This window comes from Lipotes vexillifer, unplaced genomic scaffold (assembly GCF_000442215.2).
Source record: "Lipotes vexillifer unplaced genomic scaffold, Lipotes_vexillifer_v1.1 scaffold963, whole genome shotgun sequence".
Lineage (NCBI taxonomy): Eukaryota > Metazoa > Chordata > Mammalia > Artiodactyla > Lipotidae > Lipotes > Lipotes vexillifer.
Window position 1 is genome coordinate 756,976 of NW_006780023.1, and position 25,163 is coordinate 782,138.

The 25,163-nt window shown below is 38.6% G+C and overlaps 2 protein-coding genes across 5 annotated transcripts in view; one reads left to right on the forward strand and one right to left on the reverse strand.

Annotated features, from left to right (window-relative positions):
• Positions 1–25,163, reverse strand: part of CMSS1 (cms1 ribosomal small subunit homolog) — a 392,477-nt gene that overhangs the window by 335,979 nt on the left and 31,335 nt on the right. The gene's annotated exons all lie outside the window — the stretch shown is intronic.
• FILIP1L (filamin A interacting protein 1 like) overlaps positions 1–25,163 on the forward strand; it is a 119,620-nt gene that overhangs the window by 75,174 nt on the left and 19,283 nt on the right. The window contains exon 2 of one of the 4 annotated variants that reach the window (XM_007453206.1): positions 13,114–13,124. The exons of the other annotated variants lie outside the window; for them this stretch is intronic. The gene's annotated coding sequence lies outside the window, so the exon portion shown is untranslated. The remainder of the gene's footprint in view (positions 1–13,113; positions 13,125–25,163) is intronic. 4 annotated transcript variants of the gene reach the window in all.

Consider the following 25,163-nt stretch of genomic DNA (forward strand, 5'->3'; position numbering starts at 1 on the left):
TTTACCTTTCTATGGTGATTAACCTTACCCATTAAGCCCTGCTATTTTTGTGATATTTTCCTAATGTTGTGATGGAGTCTATAGTAACAATCAATATGAAAATACAAGTAAGCTTAGAGCTTCTCAATTTTCAAGTCCACTTGCAATTCCCATTAATCTGCCTTCTCAAAACGCTATGAACTTTGCTTTAGGGTTCTCTGCTACCTCTTCCCCTCCAAAAAAGTGCCTTTGATAATTGGATTTTGAGGTAAAAAAAGTGAAAATGGGGGAGAAGAACAAAATTCCATTAATTGTTCTTAGGTCATGTTCTGTCTATATCTAGTGCTTCAGGGCAAAGTGAATACTTTTACAAGGTGAATAGAGAAAAAAAAAAATACAGCCTCCTATTAAAGGGAAAAAGGAAGCGGGGCCGGAAGAGAACTGTTTATAAAAGACTGGATATTGTAAAGTAATAATCAAAGGATGTAAAGCAATACTGGTCTCAACCTGCTTCAAGAACTGAGATCTGTTACCCACACAGCCAGTCATTATCTTTGAAAAATCTAACACACCTTATCCTCTTGGGCATATCATTAATTTTAAATGATTTTTAGAGTTTAGTTAATTTGCATTTGACTGTGAATTTAGCTTCAATATAAACTGATTTAGTTTTATGTTTAAATAAGGATTTAAAGATGAAGAGACTCTGCATATTCAGCAAGCATCACAAACTTTCAAAGAAATATTTCTATGGCTGCCTTTGCCATCACTAGGGCCACCAACTCAATCACTTATGTTTAATGTGTGCTGCAAAGAATTTTAGAAATTCCTCTGGCCAGTTAGTTTCTGCTTCGAGTGTGAGGTACACTAATTCCTAGCAGATCATCACCAACACAGTTCTAAAACCTCCTATATTCCTCTTCTTAAAAACAGAGTTGAGATTTTCTCTCCCTGGCCGCCTTCTGCATTAACATTACCTCCAACTGGGAAAGCTGGGCAAGTAAAAGTGGGAAGGCTCTCCAAGGAAAGTTGCTTGGTTCTCTTTCAGATATGGGAGAAGGACTCCCTTTTCATGCTTGTTCCATGAGATTCTAATTTAGCAGATTAGATAGGACAGCAGCAGTTTTCATTCTGAGCCCAAGAACAGAGGACAAAACATTAGCAGCATTTTTTCTCCAGTCTGACCATCCTCACATTCCTATGCCCTACTGGTTCCAAAATAAGATTAACTCTTAAAGATACAATTATAATTTTTTAATGACTAGCTTAGGAAATGATACATTTGTGTGTGGGGGGATGGGTGAGGAGGTATGTGCAAGAGTAAGTAGGTAAGTGTAGCTATCATTGGGACAGGTAGAAGTGCAAACACCTTGTTTCTGTTTATGGTAACTACTGATTCTAGCCTAGAGCACAGTCATTATCAGTAAAAGAGTGTATATTTTGTCAGAATAGCAAACACTCAGTCCCACAGATGTGAGTTTGAGAAGTGCCTTGGTAAGTTCTTTATGGACAGTGGGATGCCCCAGGCCCCAGAGAGTGTACAACACACACATGGACACAGACCTGACAGGAAATGTCCATAGAACTTTATAGCTGGAAGAGGCCTTGGAGGCCATCTGATCCAAATGCCTCACCCTGCAGAAGAAACTGATGTCTACAGTGTGACTTACCTCAGAGACACAGAGCTACTCAGAGGCAGAGCCAGGGCCCCCTGCATTCTTGGGCCATAGCCTTTGGTTTCTCCTTAAATTAATGGTAGGAAGAGATGAGAACAGAAGCCCCAGAAGAAGCCTTGGTACTGTAGGTGTTAATTTGGATATAAAATCCATTAAAAAAAAAGAAAGTAGAAAGGTTCAAAGTTCTTGTTAATAAGTACAAGCAGTAAGAAGACAAAGGGAAAGGAGGGAGGTGAAAATCAATACGGTTCAACCAGGCTACAATGGAAGGGAGGTGATAACGGGAGGACAAAGAAAACAAATAATAAATGTACTTAAAGGCCCTCTGGGTGGCAAAGCTCACTCTCTGCCTAAAAGCTGAGAGGTGCCCTGCAAAGAGTGTATGCTCTACAGTTATAGTTAAAGCCATTTACGTCTGATCTACTAACTTAAGTGACCTCTTCGTAGCGTCTTCCAACTACAAGCATTCTGCATTCCCTAGACCTCCCCAGCTAGTAGGTTCCCTTTCAAAACTCAGTGAATCAGTGCCTTTAAAACAACCCTCCCTGCGCTTCCCTGGTGGCGCAGTGGTTGAGAGTCCGCCTGCCGATGCAGGGGACACGGGTTCGTGCCCCGGTCCGGGAGGATCCCACATGCCACAGAGTGGCTGGGCCCGTGAGCCATGGCCACTTGAGCCTGCGTGTGCGGAGCCTGTGCTCCGCAACGGGAGAGGCCACAACAGTGACAGGCCCGTGTAAAACAACAAAAAGCCCCCCCAAAACCAAAAAACAACCCTCCCAAAAACTTTACAGGAAGTCACTGTGGGCTATAAGCTCCTGTAGATACCTACCTGCTTTATTTTCCTTCATACCATGCATTGCTACATGACATTAAATTATACATTAACTGCTTGCTTATCATCTGTCTCCTGGACTGTAAACTCCGTGAGGGTCAGTTTTGCTACCAACTTTATCCCTAGCACCTGGAAAAACACCTAGCTATAGTTAGTAGGTATGTCACCAGGCCAAGAAGGGTATTGGATAAATGTATGAACAAATTTTACCCTGGAAGCTTCTTATTTGGTAAGAAAAGAGTATTTCTGGAAACAGTGGGTTAGGAAGGGCCCCTTCTTCTAGATTTTGTTCAGGAGCTCAAAACAAGTCTCTGCCAGTATTTGAAGTAACTACATAGAATTGACATATAAAACACAAAAACCAGAAAACGAATTAGGCTCAGATGAAGTTGAGGCAGTGAAATCTGCTTTTACTATACAGTATGTGTTGTGTAGGCAGACTTCAAGTCAGATGCTTCTCTGTCTACCCACCTCCATCTACCTCACTTTAATGTCCTCCCAAAATAATGAGAATAAAGATGGTGAAAGAGTACCAGGTGAATTGCCCCAGGGCAAGGAATGGATGGGAAGCAAAATATGAAAGAGCAGAGTGCAGTGATTTTGTCCTTAATGAAGGGTATTCCTCTGTTTTCCCCTAATTTCTGTGCCTCAGCTGAACGCCTGGGAATTGCACTCATGGGGTCCAAACAGTTTGTCCTTGCAGTAACTAGAAGTTAGCAGATTCCCCTTTCCCAAGTATATATTTTGATTCCAAAGTTTCTGTGGGTAGTCAATTCATCTGCCAGGTTTTACAGAAAAGGAATAATTTTTCTGTAGTTTCAAAGTTAGGTAACACCAGTGTCAACATGTGAAACCAGCCTAGGGCTTGTAACTCCTCATCAGCACCAAACATTTACTGAGTGTCTACCAGACACTGTGCTATAAGTACAAGGCAGGACAACAAGCCCAGCAACTAAGTTCTTCACACACCACACCATGTCACTAACATAGCTACACCTACTGTGTTGATGACAAGGGCTAAGATCATCAGCAGCTCTTGCACAGTGGTTTCATTGATCACTGTCCTGTTCGGGCTCTTTTTTAATGAACTGATAAAGCAATATAGATAATACAGGTCAGCTGTACATAAAAATAAAGATAAACAATGTGGGACTGTTTTTTAAAAAAAAATACAACACGTGGGCTTCCCTGGTGGCGCAGTGGTTGAGAGTCCGCCTGCCGATGCAGGGGACACGGGTTCGTGCCCCAGTCCGGGAAGATCCCACATGCCACGGAGCAGCTGGACCCATGAGCCATGGCTGCTGAGCCTGCGCGTTCGGAGCCTGTTGCTCCACACGGGAGAGGCCATAACAGTGAGAGGCCCGTGTACCGCAAAAAAAAAAAAAACCACAAATGTAGTCAGTCTCCAAGCTTGTTTACTAGTGACACTAAACTGATATGGATAAATAGTGTTACCTCAACGCTAAGACTAAAGAGTAAGAATAATGGTTCGTAAATCAAGTTCTACTCTTCTTGGCTCTGCCATCCATTCTCTGCGTAAGCCTCCTATAGCCTTGGCTTCCATTAACCTAAAAAACGGGAACAATGTCATCCACTATAAGTATCTCTCAATACTGGGTAAGGATAGAGTAGTGCACAGTAACCCCTGAGGGAACTCTGATCACGTAGAGTCAAAGACTATATAAAAATATAAGCTACTGATCCTATCATTAGAGAGACAAGTCAGCTAAAGAAAATGGGAAGAATGTGAGGAAAAAGTCCACTCTTAAGCCAGAGGCAAAATTCACATAACTATAGCCCTTGAGCCTGTGAGAAAATCCAAATCATCCTACCAAGAGCAGCCGCAAAGATGAGCTCAGGGAAAAAAAAAAAAAAAAAGATGAGCTCAGACCTTCAAGATGGGCGACTCTGACAGGAGTAAATCTGCCAAATTTATGATATCTCATGGCTCACCAGTCTTGGAACAAAAGTTTAAAGGTGAACTAAATTTTCTCTCTCTTTTTAACATTCTCTTTTAAGTGAATCAAAACAAAAACAAATCTCTGAGCAGAAATTATAAGAGGAATGTAAAATATTCATCACATTTGGTCTGACAAGACTTAAGTGACTGCTGCTGTTACATCTGAAGAAAAGGATGGAGCTGCTTAGCCTAAGAGCTTGGGGAGAGCATGAGAAAGTTCCTTTTTGCGGAAGACAAATGGCCTGCAGTGAGATGCTGTGCAAGTCCCTTAGCCTTGGCTTGTTTGTCAGTTAATTGGGAATGGCAGAGGAGGTGAATCACTCTGTGGAGTTCTGTATAAAGTAATCCTTTGCTGCAAATGAGAAGATTATCTATTCTTTAAAAATAATATCAATTCATTTTTTTATCAAGAGAGATAAACACTCTTTTTATTAAAAGAAACACATTATGTTTGAGGTTCAGTATTATCCTTCAGGCTTTCATACAACTGCCTATATGGGGCAGACTGAAGTCTTTTAGGTAAAGATGAGAACAACTTTGTTAAATGACTGGGGTTCTACTCATCTCTCCTAAAATTATGCCTTCTTACAGTCTTCTTACAGTCTCATAAAATTCACTGGGCTGAGCAAAGATGCAAAGAATCACAGGCAAAGTTAAGATTCTCTGGCTAGTTTACCCCCATCTGGACTTATTTAAATTTGTCTCCAAGTGAATTCACTTCACTGAGTGGTTCTCCCTCCTCCAAAGTGACAAGAACAGGAGGAACAAAACTCTACTTCTCCTTCTTCAGCTCTCATAATAGAGTAAATTCTGAGAACTGTAGCCATCATTCAGACTGAGAGGGAGTTATGTTCCCCTAAGAAATGGGTCTTCTCACCTCTCAAATCATTTGGTCATCAAGTATGTACCAATTTCAGACCCATGTGGAGGATACAGAGGTATCAGATTCTTTAAGGAGCTTATAGTTAGTTCAAGAGCAAAACTAATATAACAAATTAGAAAGTGGTATAAAACAATACAGAGTATTTGTGTCACAAAACTGTAAGGGCTGTGGGAACTCAGAAAGGGGAACCAGCCAGGGTTAGACAAGTTAGGGAATATTCATGGAAAAGATGGAAAGTGAAATGTAAATGTAGGATTCCAAAAAATGATGGCAGATTTATCCCTTGGAAGTCTACTGTGAAAAGGGAATATGAGGTAAAAAGAGAAAGAAGTCTTGATCCAGCATCAGAACACCCAAAGTCTGATTTTAAATTCCATTATTTGGCCTTTAGAACAACCTGGACTTCCATAGTTATTTCAATCCTTAAAGTGAAGATTAAAAGTGATGATAAAGCAGTTGGCACAATGCCAGACCCACAGCAGACACTCAGTAAATGGTATCTATTGTTCTTCTAGATATTAAGCCAGTCTGCCATAAGAATGATGCTCCATCATCATCTGGTGCTATTGGGTTCCTCCAGGCTGAGGCACAAGGGGCTGTCTCAGGGCCAAAGAGGAGGTGCTTTGTAGGATGCAGTCCCAAAGAACTCATGTTTAAGCTTATTGGAGAGTTAAGAACTCAGGATTAAGCTTATTGGAGAAAATCCATGTCTCTAGTACTTAACTTCAGCCACTCTGAAAAGTGAGGTTATCCTTTATCCTGATTTCCCTGCTTGAAAGGAATCCCTCCTATGAGAAACCCACATGAGCTTTCCTAAAGATGTCTTAGTCACCTGAAATAAAAAACAAGTTACTGAGTAAAGGACCAAGGAGAGCAAAAGGCTTAAAAGCTGGCCTGGAATCTCCCTGTTTTACCTGGAAAGTCCTACCATGCTGGAGAGGCACACATATAAAACAAATAGGTGAGACAAATCTTACAACATGGGCTAAATAGCTTATATTAGATCCTAACCACAGACAATGAAGATTTCCTTTCAGAAACTACTAGTCAAATACTTCTTCCTAGGTGTTCATTTTTCAGTTTAATTATACTTTCAATTTAGCATAACATTTTAAGTGTCAGACACTAAAAAGATTTACTTCTGTACTTTTACAGCACACTTATCTTGAACTATAACAAATGCTTGACATATAAAGAACCAAAAATAAATCTGAATCCCATGAAATTCCAATTAAGGTTCCTGTATAGTTTTGAACCACTGAGACCTGACGAGTCATAAAATCTCTTCTGATAGAATGGAATATACATTTTTGACATGTGAATTTGTATATAGTGCTATATAGGAAAGAAGGGAGGGAAAGGACTTTAAAGGTTGGTAGTGGTTTTTATCCTCTGGAACTGAGATTTGAGGATCATTAAAGGCTTTGTAAACCTTAGAGACAAAATTGTATTGCTCTCCCCATGTTGCAGCTGAGGTGACAGGAAGATGAGCCAAGGTCATAGAGTTAAGTCAGTGGCAGATTTTGGTCCAATATTCCCTGTCCATTGAATACATGGCTCTTTTGAAAGTGGCTTTTCTGTTGCTTGAGAATTGGGGTTTTGCTTTTTTTCTTTGTTTTTAGCTGTGAGTAAACTTTAAAAGTGAGGGAGACTGAAGTCAGTACTTTTTTCAACAATGCTTTTTTCAATGAGTGCAAACGTGAAATAGTTTGCCCTCTCTCAAAATTCAAATCTTAAAATTAATTAAAATTCAAAAATAATATATGGCCAGGGCAAAAATGGATGGGTATTCATATAGCACATACACAAGGTATACTATATAGCCTTTTCATCAATTTTTTTCCAAACAGAATTTCTCATACCGATAAACATAACTAAATGGGTAAAACTTTTGTGCAGGGACAAAATCAGCTGCAGACAGGCCCAGGCCCAAGGGAAGTAAAGTATCAAGTCACTGCTCTCACCACTAGCAGGCCTGTTGCAAACCACTGTAACATCTTAAGATGGAATTGCCCCTAACTACACAAGCTAAATATTCTCTAGAACACATTCATCTTAGAAGAACCCAACTTAGAGAGAGAAAATAGGATCAAATTCTGTGTTCATGCTTTCTATCTTCTTAATGCTCAAAAGTGGCAGAAAAGGAAAATGTAACCCAAATGCTCTGAACTGTTCGTTAGGGAAAATTAAACAAGGTTAGATGACCAAAATAATTTTAATTTTTAAAATATATGCAAGAGGACATGCAAAGACCACAAGAAAAATGGTCAGTTACATTCCAACAGATTTTAGAATAAAACTTTCCCACCTATCTATAATTAAGTTTTACATATGGCCCAAACTCTAGTTCTCTAAAACATCATTTAGGAGACAGAAACCAGTCACCCTCAGGAACTAGGAAAAGTGAGTAAGGGTAGATGAAGGATGTTCACTATGGTTCAGGATCTCACTGTTTGCTCAGCAGGCAGTCAGGCCAAACATCAACCTTCATCTTCCAACTGCCTTGACCTCCAAATACTGTTTAATGGTATTAAATGTTCTACTTCCTTTGCCCTCCTTAAGTACTGATTTACTATAGCTAAAATGGAAGGGGAAAAAGGAGGAAGTTCTCTAGGGATCAAAATGTTTCACATTTTATGCTCTTTGGACTCCTATCTAGCCTGTTTCTCATGGCAAATTGTGTGATTTCAATAGTCACAATAAAACATAAGCCTCTGTTGTTGTGGTTTCTAAGTTTCTGAAGTCTACATTTCCCACTAACAAGTTAGGAAACGTTTGGTTTCCCAAGCATACCACGTTAGCCACTGCCTCTGTGCAGGCAGCCAGACTACAGGGAGGTGAAAACCAGTGAACTCATCTACTCTGGCACATGACTGCTCCCTGCTTTGGCCTTTTATGTTAAATATACGAACTGAACACCAGTGAATTAAAGTATGAAAGCCAAATAAAAGAGTTAAGCCTTTTTTAAAAAAAGACTTACAGGAACTAGGGGCTTAAAAAAAAAATTATTTCCTTTTGGTTCAGAGTAAGATTTGGATAAAGGATATATTCTTTGTAACTTTTTTAAAAAGAGAGAATAAAAGAAAGAAAAACAACCTACCAAAGAATAAGTGTTAAGAGAAAGGAATTATACTAATCCTCCAAAATATCTATTTGCAATATCTGAATGAAAATAACCTGTGATCTGGGAAGAGAAAAAAAAGGATGAAAGGAGATTAAAAACAAAATTGTGTAGCTACATCAGAATGCTTTTCTAAAGAATCTATTTCTGTTTTCCTCAATCCACTAAGATACAAAAGGAACATCTAAATATAAATGGATTTTGCAATAAGAGAAATACGTACAGGGCTTCCCTGGTGGTGCAGTGGTTGGGAGTCCACCTGCCAATGCAGGGGACATGGGTTCGAGCCCTGGTCCAGGAAGATCCCACATGCTACGGAGCAACTAAGCCCGCGTGCCACAACTACTGAAGCCTGCACGCCACAACTACTGCAGCCCACACGCCTAGAGCCCCCATTCGCTGCAACTAGAGAAAGCCCACGCTCAGCAATGAAGACCCAACGCAGCCAAAAATAAATAAATACACTGAAAAAAAAAAAAAAAAAAAAAAAGTGAAATATATACAAATATTCTTAACAAGATAAAAGACATACAATACACACTTTTAAGGGTATACAGCATTATGCCCTTGAAGTCTGTCTGAGAAAAGGCTGCCTGCTAAAAATACTTTCCGAGAACTTTAAGTTCCTTGAAATGTTCTATGGAAATGGTATTTATGACAAACCCACCTCCTCTAGGGAACATGAGATGTTATTACTGGCAAAGTCACAATTTTCTAAACCATCCAAAAATAATCATGAATTTATGCCAAATGACTAAACTTGTTTTATTATTACAATGATTAAGAGAATATTTGCTAGTATCTCATGATCAAGCTCAAAGTAGCCATGAACCTACAGAAAATACAGTGTCAAAACAGCGGATTGCAAGTGGTAGTGATTTTCTGTGCCTTTCACAGGCAGAATATTACAACACACAAATTCATTGGAGAGGATGGTATATGAGATAGGAGGTGTGGATGTATGTCACGGTGGTGAGAAACTGCTTTTCTGTAAAATGAGAATAATAATACAGTAAGTCCCCTACATATGAACGCGTTCTTTTCTGAGAGCTTGTTCGTAAATCCAGTTGGTTCGTAAGTCCAACAAAGTTAGCCTAGGTGGCCAACTAACACAATCAGCTATATAGTACTGTACTGTAATAGACTATAATACTTTTCACACAAATAATATGTACATAAAAACACAAAAAATAAAGAGAACATTTTAAATCTTACAGTACAGTACCTTGAAAAGTACAGTAGTACAGCACAACAGCTGGCATATAGGGGCTGGCATCTAGTGAACAGGCAAGAAGAGTTACTGACTGGAGGAGGGAGAGGAGGTGGGAGATGGTAGAGCTGAAGGATTGTTAGCAATAGGAGACCGAGGGCAAGCTGCAATTTCACTCATGCCAGACACTGATGGAATGCACATTCATATCTTTGAAAGTTTGCAACTTGAAGGTTCGTATGTCGGAGACTTGCTGTTCTTGCTTCTTATGACTGTTTCCGGGACTAGCATGGTACATGGCATATAATAATTCCTCAATAAATGATAACTGTTATTCAATGACTATAGAGGAAAGGAAATATTGAATACTTACAGTCATCCTTCAGTATCTGAGGCGGATTGGTTCCAGGACTCCCACAGATACCAAAATCCACAGATGCTCAAGTCTCTCATATAAAATGATATAGTACAGTCAGCCCTCCCTATCTATGGGTTCTGCATCTGAAGATACAGAGGGTGACTGTACTATGTGTCTTTTGCTTACAGTCACACACTTATACCCTAACATGGTACCTAGTTCAAAAGTAGAATAGGTATTTGTTCAAATATTTAACAAATACTTATCGACTACCAAGCAAATACTGGGCACTGTTCTTGAGCTATAAATCTAGCACTGAATAAAACAGACCACTGCTTGACCCATCACTGAACACACACACACACACACAACACACCCACCCCTACCTCCCTACTCACATGAAGTTTACTTTCTAGTAGGAGAGACAGCCAATGATCAAGTAAGTAAAATATAGTATGCCAGGTGTTACTACATGAACTAGGGGAGAGAGTCCAGTGGCTCCCTGGGAAGGCAGCCAGTACAAAAGCCACAGGCTTTGCTGTGCTCAAGGAGCAACAGGGAAACTGGTATGACTGGAGCAGACTGAGCAAAGGTAGGGGGGGTCAGGGAGTCAATGGGATAGGGACCTAGAGTGCAGGAATGAATGAACAAATTAACACTAAAAGCATGAGATGGAAGAAAGAGGAAACTCTTCTGAGGTCAGTACTCTGCCTGGGCTTTCTAGCATGTAGACTGGTTAAGCTAAAAGAACGCATGCTTTGTAGACAGTGAGTTTTTATTCTGGTTTGGTTATTTGTGCTATTTGGTAGTTATTTAACCTCTCTAAATTTTAGTTTTTTGGTCCTTACCCTCATCTGTAAAATAGGAATAATACTTACCTCATAAGGTTGTTTTAAGGATTAAGTAAGACCAAGTGGCACAGAGTAGACCCTCAGTATGCTTGTTTCTTTTTCGCTATAAACTAAATCCCACACTGATAGCAACTGGGAATTGGAGTCTGTGTTCTAGTACCAGGGCTACCATAACAATGGTATTATTTAGTCTTCCTGGGCTTCAGTTTCTTAACTAAGAAAATGCACATGCTACACACAGACATTATAAAAACAGATATATATCAGTTAAGGTGTTGTTATAAAATTATAGCCAAATAACATTACTATTACAATTTATCTTAATATTAAAAATTCAAAACAGCAAAAGTATGACTCCCTGTTTCTCTATGTTACTTCATCTCAAAAATCGTGTAAATTTTAATTTTTTAAGCATGAAGTTGTAAAGATTTATTTAGCAGCCATGTTGACTTTTATTCCCTTTTTCTGCCGCTGCTTAAGAACACTGATCTAATAGAAAGATCTCTGGGACTTCCTTGGCGGTCCAGCGGTTAAGACTTCGCCTTCCAATGCAGGGGGTGTGGGTTTGATCCCTGGTCGGGGAGCTAAGATCCCACATGCCTTGGGGCCAAAAAACCAGAAAACATAAAACAGAACCAATATTGTAACAATTCAATAAAGACTTTAAAAATGGTCCACATCAAAAAAATCTTAAAAAAAAAATCTCCAAGAAAATATTTAACTGCAAAAACCAAGGTGAAGGATAAAGAGAGTTTATAGTAAGTTATTTTTTGTATAAAAAAGGGAGAGACTAAGAATCTTTATTTGTATTTGCTTATTTACTCATAAAGACACTATAGAAGTACATGTAAGAAACTAATATCAGTGGTTATAAGTTGGGGAAGAGGAACTGGCAGATGAAGGATGAGGTAGGACCCTATACCTTTTAATATACATATTTGGAGACATATATATTTAGGAATGCTAATCTGAAATCCAAGACTGAAATTCAGACTTTCTTGAAGAGTTAAAACTGAGCAAAGTAAACTTTGTATAATTTAAAAGTTAAGTATACAACAGTATGAAAACCTCAAATAACTTCTTTCTCAGATAATCTGAGTATCCCTCAACCTGTTATTTGTATTTTTTTCTGAAATGTTCAAAAAACATTATAAAATATCCTCAATAGTCCTCTCCACATTTTCCATTATGGAAACTAAGTCCAGCAGTAGCACATACAGAATGAGACTGCATCCGTCAGTCCACCCCACCTCTGAGTCCCCAGGCAGACAAGTCTAGGAACATATTATCTCAGCAGAGAACGTCACTGCACGTTTACACGCAAGGAACGAAGAACAGGAGAAAGAGGAGCAGAACATCAAAGAGGCTTTGGGAGAATCAGCTATTAGTATCCGTTGTGATATGCTGGCATTTCACTGGATAATACACATTCAAAGCACGTTCTCTTCCAGGAAGGGAGAAGAGCTGTGGTGTAGATCTGTGAACAAAAGAGAAATGGGGAATACTGATCCCAAATATATTTGAGCAGCAAACAGAGAAGAAGAGTTATGAATGTCAGAGACAACTAACACAAAGAGATCTAACAGAAGTTTTCCAAAAAATCAACTATGCCCTAAGATGGTGGTTACAGCCAGAGGTGACATTTCCCTCCCCCAGGTTTTCTGCAATGTTGCGAGATGTCGTTTGATTGTCACAACAGAGCTGGGGGTGCTGAGTTACTTCTGGCATCTAGTGGGTAGAGGCCAGGGGTGCTGCTAAACACCCTGCAATGCACAGGCAGTCCCCACACCAAAGAGTCATCCAGCCCAAGAAGTCAGTACTGCCAAAGCCGAGAAACCCCAGCCTACCAATGATAATCAGTATAGCAAACCATGTGCATGGCTGAAAAGATCCATGAATGGCCTGAAGACAGATCACAGTAAATAGATTATGGAGTCATATCTTCCATTCTAGTGTGAATTCGGACTCTGTCTCTCCCAGGTGACTGTTACATGAGGCAGCCCATTGTGGCTGAGATGTTCTTCTATACTGTCATCATCAGTACAGTTTCCTACTTCTAGTGGTAACTGATATGTATTGTGCCAGGCAGTATGCTAGGAGCTAGGAGCTAGATTGTTTTACTTGATCCTTGGAACAGCACTATTATGAGGGAGGTTCAGTATTATCCCCATTCTACAGATGAAGAAAATGAGATTTGTAGAGGTTAAATTGCTTGCTCAGTCACACTAGGTAGAGTGGGGAAGCCAAGACTCAGGTCTGATAATTGAACTCCAAAATCTGAATTTCTCCCCCAGCACTACCCTGCCCCCCAACAGTATTCTATTGCCTCTTTCCCATTTGTGCCTCGGTGCTGGTGAGTGTACTTGCTCCCGGTCAGTCATCTTGCCTGGCCCTTGTCACCCACCTGCACTGTTTACTGCCATCTACTGCTGGGGCAGTAGGGAATAGGCAGTAGACAGGACATCATTCCTATCCTAAAGAAGGCTACCATGGTGGAGCAAACAAATATGATCCAGAAGAACACAGATCACAAAGAGTACCAAATCAACCACAGAGAGGGGGAGGAAGGAATGCAAAGACTGATAAACAGTCAAAATGTTAGCAACCTGGGAACAAGCCCAATATCAACATTACCATAAACTTAAACTTAAAGGCAGCTCTGCATGCCATGTACAAGGCAAGGTGCTCTCAGGAATATAGGAGCACACTCAATCTGTGACAGTCCAAGGCACCACATGCTGGGTGGCTTTTTGAATACTTCTCCCAGGCAGCCGGGGAAGGCACCATGGCTGTGGGAGACCTAGGTCGGCCTTGACGGATCAGGGTGATGAAACTTCCAGTCTGCCGAGGACCTTAAGTCTCAATCTGTTGAAAGACAGGCTAGTTTTTTTTTCCTTTGTTTGTATTTTTGGTGTAGTAGCAATCAAAATGAAAAGTCTGGAAAAGAAAAAAATGTTAAAACACTGATCTGAGGGATCTTTTTCAAATCTCGTTCAGAGTGGGGAGGCGGGGAGAAGAACATGAAAAGAAAAGTGAGTAGGCTCTTTAGTGTAGTAGTATACTCACAGTAATTTTTTTTTTTAAGTTTCTTCGTGATAGCTATAATATATTCAAAGTAAAGAGAAGAATCTATTTCAGTAAATGGCAAAAAGACAAATCCATCTGAGTAGATACTTTTTAATATGAAAAATTAAAATGGGGGATGAGGAAGCATAAGCTTAGTGGTATTCAATGAACATCCATCATCCAATAGTTCTTTCTAGAAAGTTCCTTAACTGACAATACAGCACTGAAGAAGTAACAACATATAATTCAAGGCTCTAAGTAATTATCGTGGTACAAATTTACACATGCTGTCCTTATTGTCACTCCCTTGTTAGTTCTGATTTCCTCTCCTGGGCCTAGACTGAGCACCTTTTTAAGTCTCCACCCGACCCTTTGATTGGAGTGTGCAGTCTCCTAGCCTAGATTCCATGGTCTCAAAATGAAAATATTCTCCTTGTAGCCTTACTCCCCAAGCTCTGTGCCTGTGAGCTCTTAGACTGACCTTTTTCTAGTTCTGAAACCTTGCCTTTCAGCAGTTTTTCTTTCTAGGAGACCTTTTGTCTCAGTTTCTTTGCTCCTTTTCCTTCTTTTTAAAAAAAGATTTGTACCAATCCTGGTCCCTCTGCTCAATCTGAGGATTTCATAAGCGCCTCTTAGGATCCGGTTTCTCTGCTAAAAGCTCCCTCCTTATAATTAGTAGGTCATTGATGATCTGCATCTTATTAATTCACTTCCTCTGACCCCTGGGGAGCCAAACAAGATTGTTCAGATGTTGAACCCCCATTTTTACTGTATATTCCTCTGACACCAGCTAAAGCCTTCTCCATCACTTCATACCCTAATTCTTATTCCAAACAGTGAAGGAAAACAGCAACCCAGTTTTCTGGATCTGGACCCATTTATGGTGTCTCTAAATGATCTCAATGATGATGACAGTATCTTCAGTAACAAGGACATAAAGCAGACACAGATTTATACTCATACTTGGCTAGCAGATGCCAAAAAGAGTGTTACTGTTCTTCTAGATCTTGCTGACCAAGTCAAATGAATCAAGCATTACATTATGACTATGGTATGCTGTAGCTGTAATTTTTTTTAAAAACCCTTTAACTTGTGAGAGAAATAAAAGGAAGCAGCATACATAGAATAAAAAAGACTAGTCATAGCTATTTTTATGAGTGCTCCTAAAAATTAGACTAAACAGTGAAAAGTCCCATTGAAAAAGCAGAGAGTAGAGCAAAGAAACATAAATTACAGGCCTGATTACCAAGAACCTATCTCAACCTAAGGAAGCTTTCTAACAAATTCCATGTAATTACTCTGCAAACTGCTTAGAATTCTGTGGTTATTTAACCATAAACATGGCTGCTATCAATGCAATGCAACAATTAAAACTACATATTAGATAAAAATTGCTTAAAGATATAGTGGAACATCATTATAATCAGACTAGACAAAGTCTAGCCATGAGAGCAGATATAAAAATGAATACAGCATTATATGTAGTTTTCTGCTTATTAATGAACATGTTAAATCAAGAAGAAAAAGTAATGTATTAAACTAGTGCTGGAAGAATGAAAGCAAATATAGGAATTGAGGCCCATCGAGGTGAAGTTACACAGTTAGGACTAGAATGAGAGATACACTATTTCATATATCTTAAGAAAAGACTAAACAGGACTTGGTATCATCACACTGTTTGGTTGTTGATGGGAAACTATTATAAGTTATGACTAGAGTAAGGTCTGCAAGTATACAGGCAGGTTTTAACAGAAAAAGGTAAACTGATAAATGACAGGCAATGTACTTTGCACATAGTAGGTGCTCACTGTAATTGCCTCATAAAAGTCTGAAATGAATTAAATGTCTGCCGACCTGCACAGCACTGTGAATGAACCCATTTAAGAACCAGGTCACTCAGTGGTTTCCATGCCCTTATTTCAAATTGTGGTTTCAAACAAAACACGATGTCTTATGGGGGCAGTTTTGTCACTTAGGATTTTTCTAAAAACTAGGAAAGAGGTATTTGAAGGCAGGGAATCTTCCATCTATCTATGATGGGGAGCAACTAGTTTTATTAACAACGTAAACACTAAAGCAGTGAGTAGGCCAGTGAATCTGGGGACTTCATCAGTATGAAGCGAAGGGCTCACTCAGTAACAGCCTGAAGAAGGTGACAGCATAAACCAGAGACTTTTCCAGAGAAAGACATATTTGCCATTTATGCTTCAACTGTCTATTCTCGAGATGAACAGTGATTCTCAAACTATGGCCCCTTTCAAGAGGTCTGTGAGGTCAAAGCTATTTTCATAATAACGCTATCTTTTTCATTCATTCCCTCACAAGCATAAAAGGAGTTTTCCAAAGGCTACATGACATGTGGTGACGTCATTGCTCTACAGCTGATGGAATGTGTGAAACAGATTTGAGAATCCAGCTGCCTTCAATTAAGCCAGGCATTAGAGTTTGCAAAAATATAAAACAACCCTTCCCACTAAGTTTTTGGGTTAGAAAAAGTTATTTTTCATAAAAATATCTTATTTATGTTAACATATAGTGGGTTTATTATTTTTAATGAATAAATATATAAATACTTTAAAATATCTTGGTCTGAATTTCTAATACTATAAATTTTGACAGACATAACCCACATAATCAAAAGCTCTTTAGAGTCCTCATATCTGCTTTCTTTCCCCAAAGCCTACAAACTCTGGAGAACAGGAACCCTCCCTGTTCATCTCAGTATAGTCCCAGTATTATATTCTTTGTTGTTTGCAAATTAAATGAACAGAAGTGTTGCCATATTCATAACATCAGAAACTGTAAATTCAAGATCCATATAGTAAATACAGTGGGTATTTGTCCTCTAAAAGATGACAGGTGAGAAACTAAGCTGACTCTGAAGTTGTTCACTACTTATAGGTTGATTTCTATAGCTACCAGAGACAACACAATGCCATTAATGGCTTGTGGTTTTATTGCTTGATAATCATGCTAAGCTTATTTATATGGGCCGGTTGTATGAAAAACTGGGAAAGGATCTGGAAAAGTAGAAACATAATTGATGTGTTAGGGTGGTCAGACCATAGGTGAATATTTCCTTTTCAGTTTCATTGTTGTTGATGTAATGTTGCTTGTGTAATAAACAAACATATTTGTACAGTAGAGCTGTGGCTCTGAGGAAAAAATAAAAAGGGACCACTCCTTTGTTTGCAGAGATGAAATAACCAAAGGAGAGTGGGGGGCTAGGATGTGGACATTTACCACCCATCTCCCTTCTCCTCAAACAAGCAAGCACATACAGTTCTAATGCAGGGATCCGAAGAAGGGAAGAACAGTCTCAGTTCTTTCCAGAGGCCAGTGTACTTGAAGAACACCAACAGGAAAACCATTTACGCCTAATTTTCTTAAATACGTAAAACCAGGCACATGGTAAACACCAGAGCACCTTCTTTTAAAAATGAATAAAATTAGTTAGGACAATACTACAGTATTTCCCACAGGAAAATGTTCATTCATTCATTCAAAAAGCCATTCATTTGGTACCTTCTACATATAAGGGCTTTGTAGTAGACAATATAGAAGACACAAATAAATCAGACATGTGTCCTGTTCTTAAGAAGCTTATATTTTAGTAGTGTTGACTGTAATGTACATAAATAAAACACAAATCAAAAGTGATGAGAATTATATATAAGTTATTATGGGTACGACTGGCATTATAGCATTTAGACACACCATCTGTTTCATTATGTGTGTTATATGATGCATATTACTAACAGTGTCTTACTTAGAGGAGATGAAATACATTCACACATGTGTGCTGACGTGTGTGTAAATAAAAACTTAAAAGATGCTCTGAATGTATACTTTGTAATAAAGAACCAGCATTATGATTAGTACCAAAGAATGCTCAAGATTACATACGTGATTATTTTTGAAAAAACAAGGAGCTGGCATTGCACAGAATAATAGTGATAAACTATAGTAAGTTATGACAGTTCCGAGCCATAATAGAAACTTTAAAGAAGAGCTGTTATAAGCCACTGCTGTAAGCCAGTTTGGATTTAACTACCTCACATTTGTGTACATAAAACCAGCTTCTACAACCTGTTTTTATTGGACAGGATTCAATGAATGTTCCTATAATCCTCTCATGTCAGTACTTGAACATGAATATGAGTACTCCAAGACAGTATTCTTCAAACTGGAGTACACATACTCTTGTGGGTACACAAAGAATTTCCAGAGGTACAAGCATGGAGAGCTTTAAGGGAATCAATGTCTACATCCGCAATTCACACACATGCTGTCTGCCAGAAGAAAAGTGCTGTGCTCTACAAGTTTCCTTTTTTAACAACCCTTTCAAAAGAGTCTTCTTCTTACTTAACAAAATCTTACCAAATTAATGTAAGATCTTCTTACATTGTATCTTCCTGGGGTGGAAACCCCTCTGGGGCACAGACAAAGGGACAATTCTAGAAATACTCCTGATAGAGTCCCATGAGAGCAGAGCAGCAGCAGCTTCAGAACCAACCACTGGATGGATACAGGCAAATAACAGTGCCTGTTATTTCATCTGGGGACAACTCAGGGTAACAAGCTCTTGTTCCTCATCTCTTCTAGAAGTGAAATGGTTGCCAGAGGGATGTGTATTTACACTTGTACTTAAGTTGAAAAATGAAGCCAGACTTTTCCTGAATGTCTGATTTGGTTGACTGGTTTGCCAGTGATGACTTTTAGATTATATGGCAGATGTTAATATATATCTTTTGCAATTATTTAAACCTTGAATAAAAAATTCTAGATGCCAGCTTTAAAATGTGTGAAGGCGTACTTAGTTAAAAAAGATTCTTTTAGAACAAATTACCAAAAGAAAATTAAGAAAACAATTCCATTTACAATAGCATCAAAATGAATAAAATACTTAGGAATAAATTTAACCAAGGAAGTAAAAGATCTGTATAGTAAAACTATAAGACATTGATGAAATAAAATGAAGAAGACACAGATAAATGGACTGATGTTCCATGTTCATGGATTGGAAGAACTAATATTGTTAAAATGTCCATACTATCCAAATGATCTACAGATTCAATGTAATTCCTATCAAAATTCCAATGTAATTTTTCACAGAAATAGAAAAAACAATCCTAAAATGTACATGGAACCACAAAATACCCTGAATAGCCAAAGCAATCTTGATAAAGAACAAGGCTGAAGGCATCCTGATTTCAAACTATACTAGAAGCCTATATAATAATCAAAACAGTTGGTATTGGCATAAAAAAAGACACAGAGACCAGTGAAACACAAAAGAGATCTCAGACATAAACCCATCCATATATAGTCAATTAATTTTCAACAAAGGAGCCAAGAATATACAAGGGGGAAAGGATAGTCTCTTCAAAAACTGCTGCTGGAAAAACAGGATATTCATATGCAAAAGAATGAAATTGGACTCCTGTCCTACATTATACACAAAAATCAACTCAGAATGGATTATGGATTTGAACCTAAGACCTGAAACTAAAAGTCCTAGAAAAAAAATAAGGGGGAAGCTCCCTGACACTGGTCTTGGCAATGATGTTTTGAATTTGACACCAGAAGCAAAGGTAACAGAAGTAAAAATAAGCAGATAGGACTACATCAAACTAAAAAGAGCCTCTGCACAGCAGAGGAAACCATGAACAAAATGAAAAGGTATCCTATAGAATGGGAGAAAATATTTGCAAACCATATATAACTGATAAGGGGTTATTATCCAAAATATACAAAGAACTCAAAGCAGAAAATTCAAATAACCCAATTAAAAAATGGGCAAAGGACCTGAACATTTTTCCAAAGAAGATGTACAAATGGCCAACAGGTATATGAAAAGGCACTCCACATCACTAATCATCAGGGAAATGCAGATCAAAACCACAATGAGATATTACCTCACGTCTGTGAGGATGTCTATTATCAAAAAGACGAGATAACAAATGCTAGGGAGGAGTGGAGAAAAGGGAACTGCTGCACACTGCAGATGGGAATGTAAACTGGTACAGCCACTATAGAAAACAGTGTAGAGGTTTCTCAAGAAATTAAAAATAGAACTACCATGTGATCCTTTGGTATATATCCCAAGGAAATGAAATCACTATCTTGAAGAGATATCTGTACTCCCATGTTCACTACAGCATTATTCACAATAGCCAAGGTATGGAAACAGTCTGAGTGTCTGACAACAGATGAATGGGTAAACAAAGTGTGGCATGTATGGGTGCATATATACAAATGTATTTTACATATATAAATATGTATATGTGTTACATAAGTAAATACACATATGTAAATATATGTAAAGTATATTTTATACAATGTATGTAAAAGTGTATAATATTTATATATAATGTATACATATAAGTGTTAATATATAATACATTATGTATCTACAGTACATATACATTTACATGTGTGTACACACACGTGTGGGAATACACACACACACGTGTATATACATGTTAGAATATTATTCAGCCTTTAAAAAGAAGGAAATCCTGCCATTTGCAATAACATGGATGAACCTAGAGGGCATTATGCAAAGTGAAATAAGCTAGGCAGAGACAGACAAACAGTGCATGGTATTACTTAAATGTGGAATCTAAAAAAAAAGTTGAACTCAGAAAGAGAGTAGAATGGTGGTTGCCGGAGACTGGGGAAATGGGGGAAATAGGAAGGGGCTGGTAAAACTATAGTTATAAGATGAATACTGTCTGAGGTTATCATGTATAACACAGTGGTTACAGTTGATAATACTGTATTTTATAATTGAAATTTGCTGAGAGAATAGAACCTAAGTGTTCTTACACACACAAAAAAGGTGAACATGTGAGGTAATGGAACTATTAACTTGGTGGGAATCCTTTCATAATTCATATATATGTATATCAAATCATCACACTGCATACTTTAAATATCTTATAATTTTATTTTTCAATTATACCTCAATTAGTAAAAAAGACAGCATTTGCTAAAAGAAAGTGCTATAATTACTCTTTACAGGAACAAATTAATTGTACATAATAGAAAATTATTTTAAGAGTTATGAGCAAACACTTGAAAACCACTGCTCTGTGAGACATGAACTAAAAAGAAAGCAAGCACAATGATAAGTAAGAATTTTTCTTTAGGCTGATAAGTTTCTCTAACACACAGAGAGTTCCTGGAGAAAGACACTTCAGATGTGGACCAGGTCCATGAACTAGTTTGTGTTCTTTGTCAGAGAGGCAGTGTAGTATGGGGAAACAGAACAGGCTCTGTCTGCCCCTTCCTGAACTTTCTGACCCTCAATTTTCATGGCTGTAAAATAGAAAATAATCTCAAACCCTATAGGCTCACCTGAGAATTAGAAGCAATAGCTGTACTACTGACTTAGTTCAGTGCTTGGCAGCACATCACTGGCACTAAAAGAATGGTAGCATTCTTTTACCAGAATTCTTTTACTATAGTATATAGTTTCAAATAATTTTAGTCTTTGGGCTAGAACTAAAGTTATTTACTGCCTTTTTTTTTTGCGGTATGCGGGCCTCTCACTGTTGTGGCCTCTCCCGCTGCGGAGCACAGGCTCCGGACGCGCAGGCCCAGCAGCCTTGGCTCACGGGCCCAGCCGCTCCGCGGCATGTGGGATCCTCCCAGACTGGGGCATGAACCCATGTCCCCTGAATCGGCAGGTGGACTCTCAACCACTGCGCCACCAGGGAAGCCCTACTGCCTTTTTTAAGGTGAAAATTAGATACTAATCGAATACCTACGGTATGCATTTTAAGTCATTTTTTCCAGTAATGATGAGAGATTTTAGATTAGTCATTAGTCCTACCTGATGTTCTCTGTGAGAAAAATGGATGGCCCTGTAGGTCAGGAATATATTTTATGCCGACAGTTTGGGGTATTATCAATGATGAACAATTGGCTGAGTTAATATTGAGCCAGAATACCATTTCCAGAAAACATCTGACACATACATAGTAAAGCCTTAGTCAATCCTGGCATCACCTGGGAGCATGCTGTAATGCAAATTTTGAGGCCCATCCCCTGCATACAAAATTGGAATCTGCCATTTAACAAGATTCCCCGGTGATTCAAATGAACCTTAAACTGTGAGAAGCACTGGTAAGGAACAGGCTCTGAGCAGAGAAGATACAATCACCAGGTGTATATGTAACTCAGGCGGGACTCATAAAGAATCTAACTTATAATGACAGACTGGCATATGCATGTGTATAAACACACAACACGAACACAGGCTTAGATCAGTGGTTCTCAACTGGGGGTGATGCTGCACCCCCATAAGATACTGGCCAATGTCTGGAGATTTTTTGGTTGTCACAACTGGGGAGATGTTATGAGCATCTACTGAGACCAGAGATGCTGCTAAACATCTTACAAGGCCCTCCACCATAAAGAATCAGTTGGCCCAAAACGTCAATAGTGCTGACGTTGAAGAAACCCTAGCATAGATTATACAAACATATTAATTGGAAAAGGCACAAAGGCATACTAATTGGAACTATTCATGGGAAAAGGAGCAATAATTTGACCTCACAGTTCTGAGGGGAAGAATTTCATATCTGGACATCCCAAGGTCTATGCTGCTTTCAAGATTATGAGTACCCTGGTTAAAAGCTCTCAAAATCACTTATCTGCTGTTACTAGCAAAACCAGAGTCAATGATAATCTGTATTAGCATATAAAGTCAGTCAGCATCAATGCCTAGAGCCTGTTAATATGCAAAGAAAAATAATGGAGACAGAAAATCGTTACTGTTTGGTTTAAAACCCAATCCTACTGAAGAAGGAAGATGACTTAGGACCCTCAAACTCCACACCCTTCTTACCAAAAAGATACCAAGTCTATACCCTCATTGTACACGTCCACACCACAATCCCTTGTCTGCAATTTCAAAGATCTAAAAACTACATAAAGTTTTTGCTAAATTGTGGCAGCAAAACTTCTTATCTGAACTCATTTGGCAGCAAAACCTGAATGGATGTGAGGTTATTTATTATTTTAATTATCCCACTTAGTGTAACTATTCACATGGTTCACTATAGAAGTATTCAGAGGTTTGCTTATAGGAGGTGGTGCCACAGGCCTTACGGAAGCTGTTATGTAATATATGGTGGATGCTCCTTACTGCCCTTCTAAAATTTGAAAACTCTAGAATTTTGGAAACATTTGGCTTTGGAAATTCTAGGTAAGTGAATGTGGGCCTCACATAACTAAAATGCAGTCAACTCTCAGCAAATATTTGCTGAAAGCATTCAAATATATATTTGAAAGGAAAAAAATAACCTAGTCAACTATATGTGTGTATATACACATAAACACACACACTTGTATTATACACTCACATAAATATATATATATATCCCCGCATTAGTAGTTAGCATTGTGGCAATTAGCTTCCTTGTTTAGGGCACTGTGCACAACACGCCAGGCTTGCAGCTTCAAATCTTGTAAGACCAGCTAACTTTACAAAGAAACAGGTGTTTCTAGTCTTCAAGACTATAAATTAACCTCAAACTTTATCCTTCAAAATGCTTCTGGATATAAGGCAAGAAATAGTGAATGATTTAGGATCAACCCATTCACCATACCAGAAGTGCTGATTCCAATTCAGTAGCATAACCAGTGTCTCTTGTCTCTCTCTCTCATACATACATCACAACCCTGCAATGTGTAATAGCATTACAAGCACCCAACTGGCTCTGGAAAGGTTCCATCAGGGCCTCCCTACTATCCTGGATTCACATTGGTTGATGGTTGGGGGTATAACTCTTTCTGCATATAAATTCCTATTTTCCTCCCTGAAAGGCTTTACCTGACTAGCCTGTTGACTGTCCTAAGGTGTGCTCATGGGACTGGTCCAGGGGAATAGAAGGTTGTTAGGAAACAAGTAGTAACAAAATGCTGAGAGCAAGGGTATTCGAATTGTCAGTTTCATGTGTCTAACTGTGTAGGATGGGGCTTGGAAACAGATGGGGATACCAGCTGATTTTCAGAAACCATGAAAAAGATAAATGAACTTGCACCATGCTGAAAAAGATGTATCATGCTTGCTGCTGAAAACACTGAACACAATGGAAACTGAAGCATCTTCAAAATCTTTTTTGCCAGTTATGGCAATACTAAGATTCACTGATGACCATTCAATTTTAATGTTCTTTTCATTATACTTCAAACAGTCTTCCCTCCTTCGTATCCTAAGAAAACATACCTTCTTCTCATGAAAATGAAATAGCACATGGTATTATTTAATAAGTTGAAAAATCCTGAAAAGTTTTAGTGAAACTGTTCTCTAATAAAATTCTAAGAACTGTGATGTAGAGAGGGGAAAATATTTCGCTGCAGTACTGTTAAATACAATTCTAATGCTAAGGTGGGAGGAAGAAGCACTTTGCCAGTTTCTGTAACCACTTCACCACCAAAGCAGTTTCCCATGGACTCTGCCACTGGGTTGTGAAGTCACTACCTTTCAGGAGGGAGCCGCCGTGTTTCTCTTCTCAGGTTCCCATGTGTCTCAAATAGGGAGTGGGACAGAGCCAGAAGCCATGGGCAAGCCTCTTGCCAAGACTGTGGATGAGATCACCAACCACCCCACCCCGGCATCCAGACCAGCTTCTTCAGAATTTCACAGCCCACAGCCCTTGGGCCAGCCTGTCAGGTTCTCAAAACAGGAAAAACTAAAAGTGGATCCTCCCCATAAAAAAGTTCGAAAGTTCTTTCATTATACAATTATTTTAAACACGTTCCTCTTGTGTAGTGTAATTACAGAAGAGTGGATTAGAATCTCAAAAAGGACTCTTATTTCCAAGAAGAATACCCCAAGTTAACTTCCTTGTAAAATGTCCTCTCAAATCCTAAACAACTTTAAAAAGAAAGTTCTGTGGCAAGGAGTAAAGACATGCATTGGATAGTTAACTCATTCCTAGTAGAAAAGATATATTAAAATATTATGAATTCTCTATGCTTGATCAGAAAACAAATATTTATAACTTCTCATCCATGACAAGTCCTTTAGTTCAATTTTTCAGGGATTCCATCCTATTTTAGCTTCCGTATAACAATACTGCAAAGCTGTAATTACATCCTCTATAATCAGCCCATTACCAGTGTAATTAAGGAGTGCCACAAATTTAAAACTATGACCTCAATACTGAGGGAAAAAATGTGTGGAAGAGACAGTTTATATTGCAGGTAAAAT